The 18877-nt window shown below is 34.4% G+C and overlaps 1 protein-coding gene across 1 annotated transcript in view; it reads left to right on the top strand.

Annotated features, from left to right (window-relative positions):
- frmpd4 (FERM and PDZ domain containing 4) overlaps nucleotides 1-18877 on the top strand; it is a 119194-nt gene that overhangs the window by 66826 nt on the left and 33491 nt on the right. The window lies entirely within an intron of this gene.

Consider the following 18877-nt stretch of genomic DNA (forward strand, 5'->3'; position numbering starts at 1 on the left):
TCACTTTTTCCAAATTTGTTTATATTACAGTCTATTCCAAACTGGATTAAATTCCTTATGTCCTGCCAATTCTACACACAATCCCCCATAATGACAATGTAACAAGAGTTTTTGAAATTGTGCAAATTTATTCAAATAAAAAGCTGAAGATCACATGTACATCAGTATTCACAGCCTTTGCTCAATACTTTGTTGATGCACCTTTGGGAGCGATTACAGCCTCAAGTCTTTTTGAATATGATGCCACAAGCTCAGCACCTGTCTTAGAGGTACTGCAAAGAGGAATGGGCAAAAATTCCTAAAGCTCTATCAGGTTGGATGGACAGCGACGGTGTACAGCCATATTCAGATCTCTCCATAGATGTTCAATAGGATTTAGATCTGGGCTCTGGCTGGGCCACTCAAGGACATTCACCAAGTTGTTGTGAAGCCACTCCATTGGTATTTGGCTGTGTGCTTTGGGTTATTGTCCTGCTGGAAGATGAACCGTCGCCCCAGTCTGAGGTCAAGAGCACTCTGAAGCAGGTTTTCATTCAGGATGTACATCCCCACAGCATGATGCTGACACCACCATGCTTCACTGTAGGGATGCTAATAGCCTGGTGTTTTGCGCTGCCTGCTATTCTCCAAACGTAACGTGGCGTTCACCTCCAAAGAGTTCAATTTGAGTCTTATCAGACCAGAGAGTTTAGTTTTCTTATGGTCTGAGAGTCCTTCAGATGCCTTTTGGCAAATTCCAGACGAGGAGTGGCTTCAGTCTGGCCACTCTACCATACAGGCCTGATTGGTGGATTGTTGCGTAGATGGTTGTCCTTCTGTAAGGGTTCTCCTCTCTCCACAGAAGAACGCTGGAGCACAGACAAAGTGACCATCGGGTTATGATCACCTCACTGACTAAGGCCCTTCTCCCCCGATCACTCAGCTTAGATGGCCGGCCAGCTCTAGGTAGAGTCCTAGTGGTTCAAACATCTTCCACTTACAGATGATGGAGGCCGCTGTGCTCACTGGAACTTTTAGAGCAGCAATCCTGTCCTCTGAGGTCTACAGACAATTCCTTTGTCTTCATGCTTGGTTTGTGCTTTGACATGCACTGTCAACCCTGGGACCTTATATAGACAGGTGTATGCCTTTTCAAATCATGTCCCAATCAACTGTATTGACCACAGGTGTACTCCAATGAAGCTGCTGAAACATCTCAAGAATGATCAGTGAGGATGAAAATGAAACCATTTCAGCAAGACAATGATCCAAAACACAGCCAAGGAGGCTCTCAGATGCTTTTAGAGAGAAGAAATCAAGCTGTAGAATGGCCCAGCCGATCACTTGAGCCGAATCCAATAGAAAATACAGAATAAAGCTCAGTGTTTAAGTTATTAAGATATTAAATGGATTAAACGTAACAATCAGAGAGTCTAATGATGCTGGATGAACAAGGAGAAGACACAACTGCTGGTTAGTGAAACAAAAAGTATTTATTAAACAGAGAATGTCAAACAATGAATAAAGGAAATTAGATGTAATTTTAAATAATCGAATTATACAAAGAAAGCAGGAGTGTTGCCAAAACAAAGAAATAAGTATAACAAAACAAACTAAACCCCAACTCACTAAACTGACTAACCAAAAAAAAATGCAGGAACAAAACCGTAATCTTCAGCACGTAGCTTAACTAAACTTCATAACTACTCCAAAACATAATTACACATGTGGCAACGCCTCCATAAACGAACTAACAAATAGATATACTAAGCTGCTTACATTACTAGAGTTCTCGTGAAGTACACACTGTTAGCCGTTAGCAAAACAAGAGCTATTAATCCAATTCTCATAAAGATCGGTCAACTTCTCAATAGATCCTAAATTGAGCTGCACAACAAGCTAATCTAAAATATCGATCACTAAATCGAGAGAAATGAGACAATACAGCAACAGCAACCAAATTAAACCAAACTAAACAAACACAAATGAACAGGCCGGCCAATACAAGCGAGGAGTTTGGCGGTGAGCCAAGCGCTCCTGGAGAACAGTGCAAGCGCACGGCTTTTATACTGTGCGGACCAGCTCCTGATTGGCACGCCGATTGAGTCATGATAATGATTGATGGCCCCCTCGACCAATGGTTGCACACCTAAAACAGGATAGGATGCACAACGGATGAGAGGAGAGAACGCAAAACAGAAAACAACAACAAAACATATGTGAAACATGACAGATTGGATAGATCCACAGAACCATCAAGATTTATACCCTCTGTTGAAGTCTGTACGAAACTCGCACCTAAGCAATGCATGTGACTTCATTCTCCATATGAGGGGCGTCTTTAAGCTGCCAGCACCAAACAAGCCTTTTATATATAAAGTATTAAATATGTTTCAGCAGTTGAGTACTTTCTCCTTCTGTCATCCATACACTGAACATTTTTTATTTAGATTTGTTTTATTTTTTATGTTTTTATTGTTTGAGTTTTTACCATAATCAGGTTCAGTTCCATGTCAACAGCTCCTTTAGAAGTATTACTCCCAGGAAAAAAATATGCCATGTTCAATACTTATATTGAATATATACATTTGAAGTGGATCAAAACCGTTCATTAAAGTTGTCTGGAAACTATTCAACAACACCCATTCTTGTCTTAGGAGTATTTTGATAAACTGTTTTGATCCACTTCTAATGTTGACTACTGTATATCACTTCTCTATATTTTTATTTATTTTAGTTAGTTTATAGTAAACTTGTTGCATGTTTCGCCATGATTTTTTCCATTTATTTGACTTTTTAGCACTTCGAGTACGTTTATTAATTTGTATTTGTTTTATTATTTTGTACTTAATGTTGAACTAAAAGAAATGCTAAAATAAATGGTATAATTTCACTCAACATTCAGTTTCTTTTTCATTATGCTTTTAGGTTTAGTTTTTGTTAAAGATCATAACCCTGCTGCAGTTTCATGTAGATCTGCTTATTAGACTAGAAGATAATAACCTAATAAAACTGATTTTTCAGTAATATTTCTGCTTTTGTTCCCACCAGTCTCCCAAATCTGCCTTCATCAGTGCAGCTAAAAAGGCCAAGTTGAAATCCAATCCGGTCAAAGTGCGCTTTGCTGAAGAAGTCATTATTAATGGACAAGTGCCGGTGAGTGAAAAATGACACGTTTTGCTTGGAAAGCATGTCATGCAGCTCATATTTTTCATTTAATTTGTACATTTACAGCTTATTACTTATTACCTATGAACTGCAATCAGCTGCTGAAATTACACAACAAAATCTGTAATATAAACGGATAGATTACACAATTATGGTAATGTTATCTGACTACTTTTGGATTACATTTAGATTACTTTTGGTGCTAACTCTTATTTGATTTCACATACAGTTTAAGTCTGTATTATTAGCCCTCCTGTTTAGTTTTTCCCCCAATTTCTGTTTAACGGAGAGCAGATTTTATCAACACATTTCTAAACATAATAGTTTAATAACTCATTGATTTATTTTATGATGACAGTAAATAATATTAGACTAGATATTCTTCATGATACTAGTATTCAGCTTTAAGTGACGTTTAAAGGCTTAACTAGGTTAATTAGAGTAAAGTTAGGGTAATTAGGCAAGTCATTGTATAACAGTGGTTTGTTCTGGAGACAATCCAAAACTAATATTGATTAAGGGGTTAATAATATTGACCTTAAAATGGGTTTAAAACAATTAAAAACTGCTTTTATTCTAGCCAAAATAAAACAAATAAAACTTTCTATAGAAGAAAAAAGATTATAATAAATAGGAAATACTGTGAAAAATTCCTGAATCTGTTCAACATCATTTGGGAAATATTTGACTTAGAACCAAAAATTAAAAGGAGGGTGAATAATTTTGACTTCAATTAAATGTTGAAGCAGGATAATTTTGTGCTATTTAAATGAGACAATAATTAAATATTTTAATTATTAGCAACAAGAGCATTAACAGCTTGTTTTTAAAGTACAATAATAGATAGTTAATACTTTACAGTTCTAACACTAATAGAGTGTTTTTTTCCTGATGGTAACACTGAATAAAACCAAATCACGTTTGCTTCAAATTAAGTGCATTTAGAAAGCAGCAACAATACAAAAAAACTGTAACACTTTATAATAACTACACACTATAAATAATTTATTGATCATTAGCATCTAGTGAATTTATTATCTGTTAAGCATTAACTCTACATTAATAAACGTTAGTAAGCAGTTTGTAACTGCAGTTACAGATGCTGTATTATTGACTTGTAAGCACATTTATAATGGGCTTAATAATTGTACTTTCATAATTAGTAACTGGTTGATTTTTCATTACTAAATTAAGTATTGAATTATTTACAAATCATTTGTATTTAAGAGTAGTTGGAGTTTTTTTAAGATCATTCAGAATGAGTTAATAAATGATTAATAAACTATTGAAATTAACGTTTATATGTCTTAATATTCAGGCATATACTAATAGTTAATGTGTATGTTAATAAATGCTTTATTAACTCAACTTCATGCAGTTTTGTGACCTAATCTAAAGTGAGGATTATTTATGCTTTATAAACCCCTTATAAATGAAAATTAAAGGCTCAGAATCAAATGAACAGTAATCTTTGCAATCTCATCTAAAAAGTAAAATTACTGTAAAGTTTAAACATTGCTGAATAACAGGAGTGTCAGAATACGACATAAAATTGGATAAAACAACAACAATATAATAGTTTAACAATATAATAAGATGCAATCTTTAAACTGTGCAGTAATCTTATTTTAAATAAGGTTGAAGAGATTTATTTTTCATTTGATGCAGTTTCATTTGTGCATCTTCAAATGAATAGAAATCAATAATGTCATTTATTTTTCATTTTTCCTGCCTTTAATTGTCATTTATAAAGGATTTATAAAGCATGAATAGTCCTCACTTTAGATTAGGTCACAAAACTGCATGAAGTTGAGTTAATAAAGCATTTATTAACACACAAATTTACTATTAGTATATGCCTGAATAATAAGATATATAATTAGAATTTTGATTAATTTCTATAGTTTATTAATCGTTTATTAACTCATTCTGGATGATCTTAAAAAACAACCAACTATTCTTAAACAACTAGTTTGTAAATAATGCAGTACTTAATTTAGTAATGAAAAATGATTCATTTACAACGTATGAAAATAAGATTATTAAGCCCATTATAAATGTGCTTACAAGTCAATAATACAGAATTTGTAACTGCAGTTATAAACTGCTTACTAACATTTATTAATGTAGAGTTAATGCTTAACAAATAATGAATTCACTATATACTAATGCTTATTAGATGACTCTTAGTGTGTAGTTATTATAAAGTGTTACCCAAAAAACAATATTGCCAACATTTAATTGACCGTAATATCACAGCAGCATCAAATATTTAATAAAATAAAACACATGTAGTGGTGGCGGCATGGTGGCTCAGTGGTTAGCACTGTTGCCTCACAGCAAGAAGGACGCTGGTTCGAGTCCCGGCTGGGTCATTTGGCGTTTCTGTGTGAAGTTTGCATGTTCTTGTTGGTGTGGGTTTCCTCCGGGTGCTCCGGTTTCCCCCACAGTCCAAACACATGCGCTATAGGGGAATTGATCAACTAAATTGTCCATAGTGTATGAGTGTGTGTCTATGGATGTTTCCCAGTACTGGGTTGCAGCTGGAAGGACATCTGCTGTGTAAAACATTCATTCATTTGCTTTTCGGCTTAGTAACTTTATTAATCTAAGGTTGCCACAGTGGAATGAACCGCCAACTTATCCCGCATATGTTTTACGCAGCGGATGCTTTTCCAGCTGCAACCCATCACTGGAAAACATCCATACACGCTCATTCACACACATACACTACGGACAGTTTTAGCTTACCCAATTCACCTATAACACATGTCTTTGGTCTTGTGGGGGAAACCGGAGCACCAGAAGGAAACCGACACCAACACGGGGAGAACATGCAAACTCCACACAAAAACTCCAACTGACCCAGTCAGGACTCAAACCAGCGACCTCCTTGCTGTGAGGCGACAGTGCTACCCACTGTGCTACCACATCGCCCCTGTGTAAAACATATGCTTGTTAATTTGGCAGTTCATTCCGCTGTGGCGACACCTCATGAATAAAGGGACTAAGCTGAAGGAAAATGAAATGAACACATGAAGTGCAAAAAAATGAAAACTGATCAGAATCACGGATGAATACAAGCGGCAGTTTTGTTCTTAAACAATATAAACATTTATAAAGGAATCAGTGAATTATAAACAAATTACTGCCATTGTGTAAATGATATGTAATCATAAAGTAACTCTAATCTAATTATGAGTATATTAAAAAGTAGTTTACTCTAATTACTAGTAATCTGATCACAATTACGAATAAGTCAAACTCAGTGCAGAAAACACTAATAGGTCTGCAGACCAGTTTTAATTTTTGTTTGGTTTTTATTATTAACTTGTTTTCATTAATCGTGGTTACTTTTTATTTTATTCATTCATTTTCCTTCGCCTTAGTCTCTTTTTTTAATCAAGGGTCACCACAGTGGAATGAACCGCCAACTATTCCAGCACATGTTTTACACAGCGGATGCACTTACAGCCGCAACCCATTACTGAAAAACACCCATACACTCTTAAATTCACTCAAATATAGCTCATATGTTTGGACTGTGGGGGAAACCAGAGCACTCAGAGGTAACCCAAAACAAGACGGGGAGAACATGCAAACTCCACACAGAAATGCCAACTGACCGAGCCGGGACTCGAACCAGCGACCTTCTTGCTGTGAGGCGACAGTGCTAACCACTAAGCCACCGTGCCACTACTTATTAATATTAATAAGTAATCTGATATTTGTAATCTGATCACATAATCCAGATTATAGAAAGCTCAAATTTAATGCTGAAAAATGACCAAGTCTGCACACCAGTTTAATTGTTTTATTTTTAAATGCCTGTTTTAGTCATTCTTCTTTAGTTTTAACTAAACTTTAAAATATCAAAATTGACAACATGCTAAAATAAAAAATGGGTTTTAATTTTGTATTTTTTTTTATTTACATTTTTAGTTTTATTTACTTTAATTTTATCTATGATTGTTTTTTTAAGCTAGTTTTATGTAATTTATTTTCACTTTAATTTTATTTTTTTAATTATTTACTTAATTAATTAATTAATTTATTTATTTTATAGTTTTTTTTTAAGTCGTGTACTCGAATTACAAGTAATCAAATTTTTGTAATCTGATTACGTAATCCAGATTGCATATAATCCAGCTCTGTTTACAACTCATCTGAACTTCATAATGTGACGTTTCTGCGTAAAAGCGGAGATTCAGAGAGGAAGAGAGTGTCGGGTTTTGATTATAATCATCTGAGATTGATTGGATTGTGAAAAGTGGACGTTTTGCAGCATAAGCGGATTGACATCGGAAAGTGATTTCACATTATTGCATTGTGATGAAGATTACAAAGACATGTTACGTAAATGATAGCGTTTGTTTATTCTTATTCCTCCATTAGTGGCATGATGAGATGTTAATGAATGTGAATATGCAAATTTGTGACTCAGTGATGGATTATTCAGCAGATAAAAGACATCAAGTTGTTTTATTCATCCATTTATTGGAAACTAGAAGGTTTATGGCTGTATTGTAGTGGTTTAATTGATCTAAGATGCTAAAAATATATACATAACTTTCTCAAAGGTCTCGACATGTTTGTATATTTTGAAATGGTACTACCCAAATGACAGCCTTCATTTCTGAGAGTGTATATTTATTACAGCTACTACCCTGTTGATGTTAATATAAAAATACAAATGAATTGTATTAGTTATTAACTCCATCAGAAACTTTATATATAATAACTGGATGATGATGTTGTTTTGCAGGAGTCGGTGAAGGATAATTCTTTGCTCTTCATGCCAAACGTGTTGAAGGTTTATCTGGAAAACGGACAAACCAAATCCTTCAAGTTTGACTGCAACACCTCCATTAAGGTACATCAGCATTGTGGATATTTGCATGTGAAAATGTTTGGACACCATATTAAATTCCAATCTTTCCATATCAGGACATGACAAATTGTTATATAAAACATATATACATAAATGAAATGAAAAGGTCAGTAGGATTTTTTTTTAATAAACTGACTTCACTTGAAATGATATAACAAGCTGTTGCCACAAAATGGTACCAGACAGTCAAAACCACAAAGCTGACAGAAACTAAAACAGCTGATGGAGTATACACTAACCTGAGCATTATTCAGACACAAGATGGTGCCAAACAGTCAAAAACACAAAGCAGACAGAAACAGCTGATGGAGTATACACTAACCTGAGCATTATTCAGACACAAGATGGCGCCAAACAGTCAAAAACACAAAGCTGACAGAAACTAAAACAGCTGATGGAGTATACACTAACCTGAGCATTATTCAGACACAAGATGGCGCCAAACAGTCAAAAACACAAAGCTGACAGAAACTAAAACAGCTGATGGAGTATACACTAACCTGAGCATTATTCAGACACAAAATGGCGTCAAACACAAAGCGGACAGAAACTAAAACAGCTGATGGAGTATACACTAACCTGAGCATTATTCAGACACAAGATGGCGCCAAACAGTCAAACACAAAGCTGACAGAAACTAAAACAGCTGATGGAGTATACACTAACCTGAGCATTATTCAGACACAAAATGGCGTCAAACACAAAGCGGACAGAAACTAAAACAGCTGATGGAGTATACACTAACATGTGCACTATTCAGACACAAGATGGCACCAAACAGTCAAAAACACAAAGCTGACAGAAACTAAAACAGCTGATGGAGTATACACTAACCTGAGCATTATTCAGACACAAGATGGCGCCAAACAGTCAAACACAAAGCTGACAGAAACTAAAACAGCTGATGAAGTATACACTAACCTGAGCATTATTCAGACACAAGATGGCACCAAACAGTCAAAAACACAAAGCTGACAGAAACTAAAACAGCTGATGGAGTATACACTAACCTGAGCATTATTCAGACACAAGATGGCGCCAAACAGTCAAAAACACAAAGCTGACAGAAACTAAAACAGCTGATGGAGTATACACTAACCTGAGCATTATTCAGACACAAGATGGCGCCAAACAGTCAAAAACACAAAGCTGACAGAAACTAAAACAGCTGATGGAGTATACACTAACCTGAGCATTATTCAGACACAAAATGGCGTCAAACACAAAGCGGACAGAAACTAAAACAGCTGATGGAGTATACACTAACCTGAGCATTATTCAGACACTAGATGGCGCCAAACAGTCAAAAACACAAAGCTGACAGAAACTAAAACAGCTGATGGAGTATACACTAACCTGAGCATTATTCAGACACAAGATGGCGCCAAACAGTCAAAAACACAAAGCTGACAGAAACTAAAACAGCTGATGGAGTATACACTAACCTGAGCATTATTCAGACACAAGATGGCGCCAAACAGTCAAAAACACAAAGCTGACAGAAACTAAAACAGCTGATGGAGTATACACTAACCTGAGCATTATTCAGACACTAGATGGCGCCAAACAATCAAAAACACAAAGCTGACAGAAACTAAAACAGCTGATGGAGTATACACTAACCTGCGCATTATTCAGACACAAGATGGCGCCAAACAGTCAAAAGCAAAAAGCTGACGAACTAAAACAGCTGATGGTGTATACACTAACCTGAGCATTATTCAGACACAAGATGGCGCCAAACAGTCAAGTTTGTGTTAAAGCTGACTATTATGAAATGGACAAAATTGGACTGACCAATCATAATAGAGTATTCCTGACAGCTGCGTAATAATCATGTATAACAGAGCTGATGTATTTATTGTTGTGTTTCTGAAAGGATGTTATTCTGACGCTGCAAGAGAAGCTGTCTATTAAAAGCATCGAGCACTTCTCTCTGATGCTGGAGCACAAGGTGGAAGGATCTGCAACAAAACTGATGCTTTTACACGAACAGGAGATGCTAACACAGGTTTGATGTGTTTGTGCATTCAATAACAAGTGTTTCTGAAGTTATAAGAAGCGCAGACAGATGTTTAAATGAGCTATTGTTGTTTCAGGTGACTCAGAGGCCGGGCTCACATAAGATGAAGTGTTATTTCCGCATCAGTTTCCTTCCTAAAGATCCTGTAGATCTGCTTAGAAGAGATGCTGCTGCTTTTGATTATCTCTATGTGCAGGTAACACATTTGAGAGCAAGTTTGTGGTTCACATATGTTTTGGTTTGATTTACCGTTTTATATTTTATAATGTTTGTGCTTTCCTCCAAAATATCACATGATTTTGAAATGAATTTTGATTTATTGCTTTTTATATATATTTATGCTTTTTCCCACATATCACATGCTTTTGACTTGAATTTTATTTATTTATTTATTTATTTATTTATCTGTTTGTTATTCATTTAATCTTTTTAAATTTTTATGCTTTTTCGCCAAATATCACATGCTTTTGACTTTTGACTGAAATTTATTTATTTATTTATTTATTTATTTGTTTGTTTGTCTGTTTATTTGTTTATTTATTTGTTTGTATGTTTGTTATTTATTTATTTATTTTTATAATAACCATGCTTTTCCCCCAAATATCACATGCTTTTGACTTTTATTTATTTATTTATTTATTTATTTATTTATTTATTTATTTATTTATTTATTTATTTATTTATTTATTTATTGATCTGTTTGTTTGTTTATTTATTTATCTGTTTGTTTGTTTGTTTGTTATTCATTTATTTTTTTATAATAGTTATGCTTTTTCTCCAAATATCAAATGCTTTTGACTTGAATTTTTTTTTTGAATTTTTTTCTTTGTTTGTTTGTTTGTTTGTTTGTTTGTTTGTTTGTTTATTTGTTTGTTTATTTTATTGTTTATAATAGTTAATGCTTTTTCCCCTCAATATCACATTTTTTCACCTGAAATTTATTTACTTACTAATTTAATTTAATTTACTTTTTATGATATTTTTGCTTTTTCCTAAGTCACATACTTTTGACTGAATTTTATTTATTTATTTATTTGTCTGTTTGTTTGTTTGATTGTTTGTTTTTTTGTTTGTTATTTATTTTTTATAATAGTTATGCTTTTTTTCCAAATATTACATGCTTTTGACTTGAATATTTTTTACTTATTTTTTTGTTTATCTGTTTGTTTATGTTTTATAATAGTTGTGCTTTCCCCTAAATATTACATGCTTTTGACTTGAATATTATTTACTTATTTTTTTGTTTATCTGTTTGTTTATTTTTTTATAATAGTTGTGCTTTTCCCCCAAATATTACATGCTTTTGACTTGAATTTTATTTTATTTTAGATTTTATTATATTTAAGCTTTTTCCAAAATGTCACATGGTTTTGACTTTTGACTTAAAGTTTGTTTATTTATTTATTTATCTGTTTGTTTGTCTGTTTGTTTGTTTGTTTGTTTTTTATAATAGTTATGCTTTTTTCCAAATATCACATGCTTTTTTACCTGAAATTAATTTACTTACTTATTTAATAATATTTACATTTGTTTTATTTGTATTTATTTTTTTAATAGTTATGCCTTTTCCCAAATCACATTTCACATCCTTTTCACATGCTTTTGAGCTGAATTACTTGTTTATTCACTTTATTTAAATTTATTTTATTTTATTTTTGTAACATTTATGCTTTTTTTCCAAATATCACATGCTTTTGACTAAAAGCATTTAGTTTTTATATTTATATTTTATTATTTATTTATTTATTGGTTGGTTTGTTTGTTTGTTTGTTTGTTTTTATAATAGTTATGCTTTTTCCCTCAAATATCACATGCTTAATTTATCTGAACTTTATTTACTTATTTTATTATTTTAAAAATAATAATAATTATTATTATTATTGTTGTTGTTGTTGTTGTTGTTGTTGTTGTTGTTGTTGTTATGCAATATTTGTTCTTTTTCCTGAATGTCACATGCTTTTGACCTGAATTTTATTATTTTATTTATTTATTTATTTATTTATGAATTAATGTATTTATTTGTTTTTATCTGCATGTGCATTGACTGTAAAATGTTAAGCAGTGAAGAACACACAGTTGCTGCAGTGTAAATGGTTTCATGCATTATTATTTCATTGAATTATTATTATCATGCACATGGCATACAGCATAATTCTGTGCAGATATCGAGATTGTGAAGGCAAACAGCAGAGGAAAGGTTACGCGGTGTGTTGTTGACTGTGTGTGTGTGTGTTTGTGTGTGTTCTGAATGCAGAGCTGTAAGGATGTGGTGCAGGAGCGTTTTGGGTCGGAGCTGAAATACGACACGGCTCTTCGTCTCGCTGCTCTTCAGATGTACATCCTGACGCTCAGCACCAAACACACACAGAAGGTCTCGCTCAAGTACATCGAGTGAGTCTTTTTTCTTTCATCCTTCCTTTCATTCATTCATTCCATCCTTCTGTTTTTCTTCCTTCCATCCATTCATCCTTCCTTTCATTCATTCATTCATCCCATTCATCCCATCCATCTATGCATCCATCCTACCTTCCCTTCCTTCCATTTATTCCATCCATCCATCCATCCATCCATCCATCCATCCATCCATCTGTTCATCCTTCCATTCATTCATCCAGTCATTCATTCATTCCATCCTTCCTTCTATTCATTCATTTATTCATCCCATCCATCCATCCATCCATCCATCCTTTCATTCATTCATTCCATCCTTTTGTTCCCTTCCTTCCTTCCTGTCATTCATTCATTCATTAATCCCATTCATCCCATCCATGCATCCACCCTACCTTCCCTTCCTTCCATTTATTCCGTCCATCCATCCATCCATCCATCCATCTGTTCATCCTTCCATTCATTCATCCAGTCATTCATTCATTCCATCCTTCCTTGTATTCATTCATTTATTCATTCCATCCATCCATCCATTCATCCTTTCAGTCATTCATTCCATCCTTCTGTTCATCCTTCCTTCCATCCATCCTTCCTGCCTTCCTTCCTTCCTTCCTTTCTTTGATTAATTTATTCATTCATCCCATCCATCCATGCATCCATCCTTCCTTCCATTTATTCCTTCCATCCATCCATCCATCCATCCATCCATCCATCCATTCATTCATTCATTCAGTCATTCATCCCATCCACCCATTCACCCTTCCTTCCTTCCTTCCTTCCTTCCTTTCATGTATGCATTCATTCATCCCATCCATTCTTCTTTCATTCATTCATTCCATCCATCCTTCCTTCCTTCTATACACCCTATCATCCACCCTACCATCCATCCATCATCCTTCCTTCCTTTCTTCCATTTATTCCTTCCTTCTTTCCATTCATTTCTCCCTTCCTTCCTTCCTTTCTTCCTTCCTTCCTTCCTTCCTTCCTTCCTTCCTTCCTTCCTTCCTTCCTTCCTTCCTTCCTTCCTTCCTTCCTTCCTACCTTCCATTCATTCATACCTTTCACCCTTCCTTCCTTCCTTGCTTCCTTCCTTCTATCCACCCTACCATCCAATCATTATTCTTCCTTCCTATCTTTCTTTCTTCCATTCATTCCTTCTTTCCATCCCTTTCACCCTTCCTTCCTTCCTTCCTTCCTTCCTTGCTTCCTTCCTTCTATCCACCCTACCATCCAATCATTATTCTTCCTTCCTATCTTTCTTTCTTCCATTCATTCCTTCTTTCCATCCCTTTCACCCTTCCTTCCTTCCTTCCTTCCTTCCTTCCATTCATTCATTCATCGCTTTCATCCTTTCTTTCTTTCTTTCTTTCTTTCTTTCTTTCTTTCTTTCTTTCTTTCTTTCTTTCTTTCTTTCTTTCTTTCTTTCTTTCTTTCTTTCTTTCTGTCTTTCTTTCTTTCTTTCTGTCTTCTTTCTTTCATCCCTTTCATCCTTCCTTCTCTCCTTCCTTCCTTTCATTCATCCATTCATTTATGCATTTATTCCATCCTTCCTTGCTTGCTTCTATTCATTCCTCCTTTCCATTTATTTCTTTCTTCCTTCTCTCCTTCCTTCCATTCATTCATTCATTCATTCATTCATCCTTTCTTCCATCCTTCCTTGCATTTTTTCTTTTCTTTTTCTTTTCTTTTTTCTTTCTGTCTTTTACTTTTTTCTTTCTTTCTTTATAAAAAAAGTTCATTCTGGGTAAATTCTTTATTTTTCTTTGGCTGGAATAAAAGCAGTTTAAAATCTTTATATTTAAGATAGACTTTTGTTTGTTTGTTTAAATCATTTTTAGCGTCAATATTATAAGTCCATTTCAGAAATAGTTTTTTAATGTTGTCCCGTGACTTGCGTAATTAACCTAGTTAAGCCTTTAAATTACTCTTAAAAATGTGCTGTTTTTTCCTCTCTTTTAAACATTGGTTGGGAAATATTTTAAAAAATCACAGGAGGGTGAATTATTTTGCCTTTAACTGTGTGTATATATTCTGTAAAATGTTTGTTGGAGTATGTGTGTACATTTTAAGTCACAAAATTCTTTAAAAGATCTTCATTTTTATGACATTCGAGGACATAAAATGTTTTAAATATTATAAATGCTATAATAAACACCATAAATATAAAAGGGATCCTTCACCCAAAAATGTAAACTTGCTCACTGTTTATTTACACTCAAGTGCTTATAAACCTTTATGAGTTTCTTTATTCTGAAGAAATTATGTAGAAAGCTGAAAACCTGTAACCATTGACTTCCATAGTAGGAAAAACAAATACTATGTAAGTCAATGGCTACAGGTTTTCAGCATTCTTCAGAATATCTTTTTTTATGTTTAGCAGAAGAAAGCAAGTCAAACAGGTTTGGAACAAGTTAAGGGAGAGTAAATTAGGAGGGAATTTCAGCCTTGGGGGAACTATCCCTTTAATTTTCAAGGCCTATTATGCAAAAATGACTTTTCTAAGGGGTTTAAGCATAGTTGTGTGTCAGCAGTGTGTGAATATATCCAGCCTCTAATGGTGAACATGAACTAGTTGTATTGTTTATAATCAGACTCGACATTTTCCCTTCGTACGGGTCATTAGAGGGAGAAAGCCCCGCCCACTAGTCACCATCTCTCCCTCATTAGACTTATTTTGAATCTGCTGCTGTACTGACACACAGGCACTTGTAGCTCCGCCCTCTTCTAAAAAGAGCTCAATCTGATTTGCATTTAAAGTGACAGTCATCAAAACACCTCAATTAGGATCAAAGCCTATAAGGGTCAGCTTCAGAGAGTTAGAAAACATTATTTGTGTGTTATTTTGAGCTGAAACTTAACACACACCTGCACACACTGATCCGAGACTCATTTTACATCTTGTATAAAGAGCCATAATTGGTGCCTTTTTAAATTTGGGGGAAATCAGAAACAGTTCAGCGTCATTACTTCTGAATTTCAAGAATTCAGATTGATTGTGTAACTGTATGGGAAGGGTTCATTAAAGTTTCCTCAGCAGAAGGTTTGAGGCCATAAAATGTGAGCAAGCAGCCGTTTTAAAAGCTGAAGGTTTCTAAGGTCAGACAGTCTGTCAGACAGATGGATTGCTGGGATGTTTGCGCACATTACTAGCAGGTTTGAGCAAGTTTTGCTGTCAAGTATGTTTCAGCACGTTGTTAGCATGTTTTAAAGCAGAGTGTCCAGTTCAAACAGCTTTTTAAGATCTACAGTGAAATTTTAAGTCCAAGGCACTCGAACAAAAGTGAAACAAATATTTGAAAGGCCTTTATTAAGATGGCTAGTCCATAAAGCTACACCCACACGTTTCAGCAAACACTAGCCTTCATCGGTGTAACAGAGTTCAGGTACATCTGGAGTTCGTTTAAACACTTTGGTTACATGACTCAATAGAATATCTAAACCAGGGGTGTCCAAACTCGGTCCTGGAGCGGCGGTGTCCTGGAGAGTTTAACACACCTGAACCAGCTAATCAAGCTCTTACTAGATACACTAGAAACTTCCTGTCAGGTGTGGTGAAGCACGTTTAAGCTAAACTCAGCAGGACCGAGTTTGGACACCCCTGATCTAAACAATACAGAAATAATATAGTGAACACAACGTCAACTCAACAGTCAATAATATTAATAATAATAATAATAATAATAATAATAATAATAATAATAATAATAATAATAATAATAATAATAACAATTCCTTACATTTAAATAGCTCTTTTCTGGACACTCATAGCGCTTTACACATAGGGGGAATCTCCTCATCCACCACCAGTGTGCAGCATCCACCTGGATGAGGCGACAACAGCCATATTGCACCAGCCCACACTCAAGCTTATTAGTGGAGAGGAGACAGAGTGATGAAGCCACTTATGATATGTAGATGGTTAGGAGACCATGATGGACAGAAGCCAGTGGGCAGATTTGGCCAGGATGTCAGGGTTAACCCCTTACTCTTTTTCTGAAGGACATCCTGGTGTTTTTAAAGACCACAGAGGGTCAGGACCTCGGTTTAACATCTCATCTGAAAGACAGAATTAATTCAGTAATGAAAGAGAGAGAAAAAAAGTGATGAGTTTTATACATTATATTTCTCAAAGTACAACATTAATGTGTATAGAAAATGAAACCACAAAAAATATGTATATAAAAGCAAACAAATACATATATATATATATATATATATATATATATATATATATATATATATATATATATATATATATATATATATATATATATATATATATATATATATATATATATATATATATATATATATATATATATATATATATATATATATAGATACATGTACATATATATATATATATATATATATATATATATATATATATATATATATATATATAGATACATGTACATATACACACACACACACACACACATATATATATTAAAATCACACACATATTCAACAATATGCAATTAAAAATTCTGTAGAAAAGATAGCAAAGTTGTTTATATAGAAAAAATAAATTGCACGTAAGTATTTTGCTGGTGACTTTTAGCATATTGGAATAGGGTGATCTGTAAAATTAATAATATATTTTCATTTAATTTAAAAAGAATTCAATATTAAATTGAATATTTCTAAATATTTGTTTTATAATTTTTACCCTTTTATTTTCATTTTAGCTTGCATTTTTATCTTTTTTTTTTCTTTATTTTTATGCCTATGCAACTAAAACTGTAAGGTTGCCTTCATCAAGTTGAAATCGTGAAATAATTTTTATTATTTTTAAGAAAAGAAAATGTATACTCGTTTTTTGTTTCATTTATTTATATTTTGACAATTAAGCCATTGCAACATAAAACATCAATTATTATTATTTTTTATCTATTTTGAAAAATTTTTAAATATCCCAGCCAAAGAAAAAAAGACTATAGAAACATACACTCACTGGCCACTTCATTAGGTACACCTTACTAGTACCGGGTTGGACCATTTTGCCTTCAGAACTGCCTTAATCCTTCATGGCAGAGATTCAACATGGTACTGGAAATATTGCTCAGAGATTTTGCTCCATATTGACATGATAGCATCACACAGTTGCTGCAGATTTGTCGGCTGCACATCCATGATGCCAATCTACCGTTCCACCACAGCCCAAAGGTGCTTTATTGGATTGAGCTCTGGAGACTGTGGAGGCCATTTGAGTACAGTGAACTCATTGTCATGTTCAAGAAACCAGTCTGAGATGATTCACGCTTTATGACATGGTGCGTTATCCTGCTGGAAGTAGCCATCAGAAGATGGAGACACTGTGGTCATAAAGGGATGGACATGGTCAGCAACAATACTCAGGTAGGCTGTGGCATTGGCAGGATGCTCAGTTGGTACTAATGGACCCAAAGTGTGCCAAGAAAATATCCCATACACCATTACACCACCACCAGCAGCCTGAACCGCTGATACAAAGCAGGATGGATCCATGCTTTCATGTTGTTAATGCCAAATTCTGACCCGACCATCTGAATGTGGCAGCAGAAATGGAGACTCTCTCAATCTTCTAGTGTCCAGTTTTGGTGAGCCTGTGTGAATTGTAGCCTCAGTTTCCTGTTCTTAGTTGACAGGATTGGCACCCGGTGTGGTCTTCTGCTGCTGTAGCCCATCTGCCTCAAGGTTGGACGTGTTGTGTGTTCAGAGATGCTCTTCTGCAGACCTCAGTTGTAACGAGTGCTTATTTGAGTTACTGTTGCCTTTCTGTCAGCTGGAACCAGTCTGGCCATTCACCTCTGACCTCTGGCATCAACAAGGCATTTACGCCCACAGAACTGCCGCTCACTGGATATTTCCTCATTTTCAGACCATTCTCTGTAAAACCCTAGAGATGGTTGTGCGTGAAAATCCCAGTAGATCAGCAGTTTCTGAAATACTCAGACCAGCCACGTTCAAAGTCACTTAAATCCCCTTTCTTCCCCATTCTGATGCTCAGTTTGAACTGCAGCAGATCGTCTTGACCATGTCTACATGCCTAAATTCATTGATTTGCTGCCATGTGATTGGCTGATTAGAAATGTGCATTAATGAGCAGGTGGACAGGTGTACCTAATAAAGTGGCCGGTGAGTGTATAATGACACAGAAGAAACGTATAATGAGAAATACGGAATTTTCTTGCTTCGTTAAACATCAATTGAGAAATATCTGAAAAATAATGAACATTTTGAAGGAGGGTGAATTTATTGTATATTCTATATTTGTAATACAAAGTAAATTACTAAACAAAATTATAACATGAGAGTACCTGTGCATGAAATGTATTGAATATTTTATTTTATTATATGTACAGCATTCTCGGTAACATTCTGTTTGTATTTTTGAACTATTTTTGCAATTTACAAACAATTAATCAGGATTTGTCCCAATAAAC

The sequence above is a fragment of the Danio aesculapii genome, chromosome 9 (assembly GCF_903798145.1).
Source record: "Danio aesculapii chromosome 9, fDanAes4.1, whole genome shotgun sequence".
In the NCBI taxonomy this organism is placed as follows: Eukaryota; Metazoa; Chordata; class Actinopteri; order Cypriniformes; family Danionidae; genus Danio; species Danio aesculapii.